This window comes from Anser anser (genome assembly GCF_964211835.1).
Source record: "Anser anser genome assembly, chromosome: 2".
In the NCBI taxonomy this organism is placed as follows: Eukaryota; Metazoa; Chordata; class Aves; order Anseriformes; family Anatidae; genus Anser; species Anser anser.
This window is the reverse complement of record NC_139721.1, coordinates 154,021,809-154,026,612: the sequence shown is the minus strand read 5'-3', so window position 1 is coordinate 154,026,612 and position 4,804 is coordinate 154,021,809. Positions and strand designations below refer to the sequence as shown.

The following is a 4,804-nucleotide window of genomic DNA, read 5'->3' as shown; positions in this document are numbered from 1 at the left end:
CAGCAGAAATAGACTTTAAAGTGTCTGAAGTTGGTATATTCAGAGAATATCAGTCATAAATACTTTTATGTCTGACTCATTTAAGCTAGAGTTGTAACTTTCACATTGCCATGTGCCTTTATATTATTGAAGTTTAAAGGAATTCCTTTCGAAGCCTAATGTTTGGCTCATGATGAAAGAAAATCAAACAGCTTATTCGGAGTTACGTTAAATAATTACATGCGTAACCCTTTAAGTGCTAGATATGCAAATAAAGTGTTGTATGGTCACCTACACAGTAAAGACTTAAGGCCAAATTCCCCCCTGTCTACTCCCCCTCCCCAATCCCATTCCTGTTTCTTCTTCTAAAGCTATCTGAAAGGGAAATTACCCCCAGCAAACATAGCTTGATGAAACAAAATCCAATTATTTCCTGAAGAAAAGGTTCATAGCAAAGGACCCAGTTCTGTAGACAGCATTATTGCTGACATCACTGGAAATTCAGCTGAACTGAAGGCTCACAGGGTTAATCCCCATTTCTCATGGTACTTGCTGTGACCCCCAGTCACAGACTTTTCCAGGTGGGAATAGGTACATCTGAGTCACAGGCATACCTGCTCTAATAAACAGCCACAGACCCTGAAAGGCAGTTGCTGCTGTTTGTCTTTGATGGAAACGGGCACACCAGCAAAGGCTTCAGGAGGTGCTGAGATGCCATCATGCTGAGCCTGGGCAGAGAGACTTTCATCTCTGCTAAACATATCTGAATTCAGCAATTACTCTCAACCTATGCTACCCTTCTGTGTGTTAGCTAACCTAGCAATGCTGCTGTTCTTTCAAACTCTTCCATAAAAGAAGGAGCTAAAAACCTGTTTAGGTTTGCTGCAAAGGATCTAGGCTGAGCTGATTCATCTGAGGTAATTTAGGAATTGCTTGGATTTATGCCCTCTTCTCCAACCCCTCTTAATGCTAATACATGGGATTATCTATCTGTCATTTCACTCAAACCATTTAAAAAAAGAAATTCACACTACAGAGGCATACATTTTCAAAATATTATGAAATCTCTTTTATGGTATCTTATTTGCATGCTAACTTTTTATTAACTTAATTGCTGTCCGCAACTAAAGAGAGTCAGAAAAAAAATTGCCCTTTTTTTTTTTTTCCAGGGGTTCAAGTACTTCAAGGAGAACAGTGAGCTTTATTGTGTTAGAGCATTTTTGACTTCTTCATTGCCCTGAACGAGGACACGGTGTTTTCAAAATATGTGAACAAATATCATAAGGCCTGGGACAAGAGGCAAAATTTTCTCTAATCTCAAGAGAAGGTAGAATTTAGAGTTTAAAATCTGAGCTATGATACTGGTCAGGTTTTGTTTGTTTACGTCTTTTTTTTTTCTTTTTTCTGTTTATTTGATCCAAAATAATCTGTCCTTCCAAAGTATTTTTTTTTATTTTTTTTTTTCTGGCAAAATTCTGTCTGTCTTCAGTTTGGTTTGATGGAACTTGTGCACATGTACCACAAAAAATGTCTGCCTTAACTGAAAGCTTTACAGAGTAAGACTTGCAGTGTTTGACCTTTATGTACAAGACCAGGGATGGGCATGAACTAGTTCAGATCAAATGTAGAAAGAGGGTTTGGCCCTTAATAATTTTAAGAATACTTAAATATACAGTGATTTATTTATTTATTTATTCATATTTTTACTACATTTGGAAAATGATTAAAAAGGTGGAGAGAAACGTATTTCTGAGCCACAAACAAAACCATAGCACTGCAAGAACTAGAAAGGAAAAAAAAATATATAGATACAGATTTAGTTGCTTGTTACCCCATTGTCAGCCTTTTCTTTAAGTTACACAAACATGATCATTACTAAAGTTTGTCACTGACTTTTTAAATATTTTAGAAAAGAGAATAAACCACTTTCATTTTTGACAGAGTGCTGTTGCATGCGAGGGCACTTACAGTTTGTTTACGGCATACCAGAAGCATTCTGTTAGTGAAACATTTCAGGGCTAATGAACCAAAACTTTGCACCAAACAGACAGCGGCTGCAAACACTTTCTTGTCTGTGTCTGCTGGAGTTCACATTTCAGCTGTGCTCTCAGCTCCACCCACTCCTCACCGCCACAGATAAAACAACAGCTCGGATTGACAAGGCGAGCTTGCAAGGTTAGCTTTCTATGAAAAGCTGCAGCAAGTAATGCCATTAACTCTTTTGAGGCAAATACGGTCATGCTTTTTGGGCAAATTGGCTACCATTGAGGGGAAGCAACGTGCTGCCTTTGCAGTTTTAATGTCTTGTTGATTAGCCCGGCATAAGGTTCATAAGGAATTATGAGAAAAGTATGCTTGCAAAGAGGGGTTTCATGGGTATGTTGTGTGATAATAGCCTAGTGGTTCCAATTATAAGATCAAGAGTTCACTTTTGGGAATGGTTGATGTTTGAAGGCACCTCTGGAGATGACCTGGTCCAAACCCCTGTCTCCAGCAGGGCCACCCAGAGCAGGGTGCCCAGGCTCATGGCCAGGCGGCTTTTGGAGCTCTCCAAGGAGGAGACCCCACAGCCTCTGGGCAGCCTGGGCCAGGGCTCCATCATCCATGCAGTGAGGAAGTGTATCCTAGGAATATGGTTGGCTTGGCAATGCTCGTCTTATTTCAAGACCTTTCACTATGCTTTGAGGATCTATTTCTTTCAGGAGGCACAGTTTTACAGTGGCCACTACCAAACTTGTGACCAAAGCAATCCAAGGTTTTGATCCTGAAAGGCTGTAAACAACCAAGTAAATATCCATAGCAAAGTCACGATCCAGGTCTAAATGGTAGGGGTGCTCCTCTGGGAATCCGTGTTCACTTCTGCACTGACTCTGATTTTCTTTGTGGCCTCAGTAAAGTACTCTCGCAAGACCTTTTCTAGCTGTGCATTTGCACGGTATCTGGCAAAGGCCCTACTCTGATTTGTGGTTTCCAAGCAGCACTGAGTATGCAAGTTGTACCAATCAAGAACAATCCTCTACGCTAAATTGAAAAAAGGTCTCAGTCAGTCACCTTGCAAATGCATGGAGAAACAAAAAGGTGTAGGCAGGGAATGGGGAGGTGTGGAGAGAGGTACTATTTTAAATATTTTCTGTTTCATGATGAAGATAACCATGGAGCTACAGTTGTGCCTAACTCAATTAAAAGCCAAAAGTCCCCCGATGCTGTGGAAGTGCTGTGAAGACAGGATAAGGTTAGCATTGTTGCTGCTGCCCATCTCAGGTCATCCTCCCTGTAGTGCTCCTCATGCAGGCTATCATCATGAATCCAGTCCACCTTGTTTAGAAAGGAAGCTCCTTTGTATGTGAACCCCAAAACATATGTATTAACACAAACAGTTGCTTATTTTGATGAATGTAGATTTGGTAATGTGTTCTAGAGTAAATACTCAAAGAGTGTTGTTGAAATCCTAGTATTGCATTGCTGCACTTGTTCACGCGTCAGTGGACTGTCTGCTTCAGAAGAATGGTAGAGACATACATCAGGTACTTCAAACACGCTTTTTGAATAGGGTCTTCTGTGTCAATGGGCTGTCCTACAGATTGCTGCAGGACTGGAGTCAGAGTGAAGAAATGTCAGCCAGCTTTTACCACATACAACAAAAAAGATTTGTTACAAAGAAAAATGAGAAAAGAACTAATCAGGTAGAAAGACCTATGGTAGTAAAGTGGATCCCACTGACAAATAAGAGAGTCACTGTTTTTATTTGGCATAATGCTGTTATTTTCTATATTCAAAATGTGGTAATTTTGTGAACATGTTTGACTCATATAGAAACTTATCCCTTGGCCACTACCCTTCATTGCTGTAATAAAGTTACTTCTTGAACTATAAAATAAACAAAAAATTACTTTCCCCAAATTAATACCATCTTTGAAAATAATAGCTGTGTATAGGCAATAGCTGCTATATTTTTAAGAACAGTCATAGTCTTTCAGGCAGCTGAAAGGTTATTCCTAATGGTTTTGAATTTGAGATAATCATCTTCACCAGCCACAGTGAACAGGTCCTGTCTGGATGTAGAGAGACTATATCTTTAGCCTACTTTTCTCCCAGGAACATGTTTGAGTGTGGTTTTTGGTTTGGTAGGGGAGTTCTCTGATGTGTATCAACTGAAACATAGGAGTGTTTTTTTATCACCATCATTTGCAGATGTGGTCCAAGTTAGCATTAGGTAAACCTACTACCTGTGAAACGAAATATGAATAAATTCACCTGTTTACCTTGAACTTCTGATACTCAGTAACTCAATTATTTTTCCAGGCTTTTGACCCATAACTGGTGAGGTAGCTTGAGTACATAGCATATGTGGATGAAATCTAATAATTAGTTTAATTGAAATTGATGAAATCTCACAGTTGAGAAGTGGCATAGTTTGCCATCTTGTAGCAGGACTGTTGTTATATTGACATACTAAAAGCATTGTCAACATACAACAAAACCTTTTTAGACAATGTCCAAGGTGATCTTCTGAGTTGCTTCTCCCAAGACATGTCCTCCAGGAACAAAAAAGTAGAGAAAGATTGGAAGTCAGTGAATCACTAGGAACTGGTGTTGCAAAACACTGTTCACTCACCACCTACCAATCCCTTGCCTCTCCCACAAAGCCTGTGGCAAGAGACACTCCTTCCATTTGCTAGAGATGACAATCACTCCTACCGCACCACTGCAGCAGAGACAAGCACAGAGTAAGTCTTCTTAATAACTTCTCTTACTGGAGAAAAGAGAAAGAGGAGTTTTTCTATTTTAGTTCTTTGGTTTGGCATACTGATTTTCTTAATCCCAT

At 39.6% G+C, this 4,804-nt stretch overlaps 1 long non-coding RNA gene across 1 annotated transcript; it reads left to right on the top strand.

Moving 5' to 3' along the window:
• The first annotated feature begins 641 nt into the window (after window positions 1-641).
• Window positions 642-2,438, top strand: LOC310893678. Its single transcript, XR_014579202.1, has 3 exons — window positions 642-682; window positions 791-896; window positions 1,149-2,438. It is a non-coding gene; the product is annotated as an uncharacterized lncRNA (long non-coding RNA).
• Window positions 2,439-4,804: the final 2,366 nt, after the last annotated feature.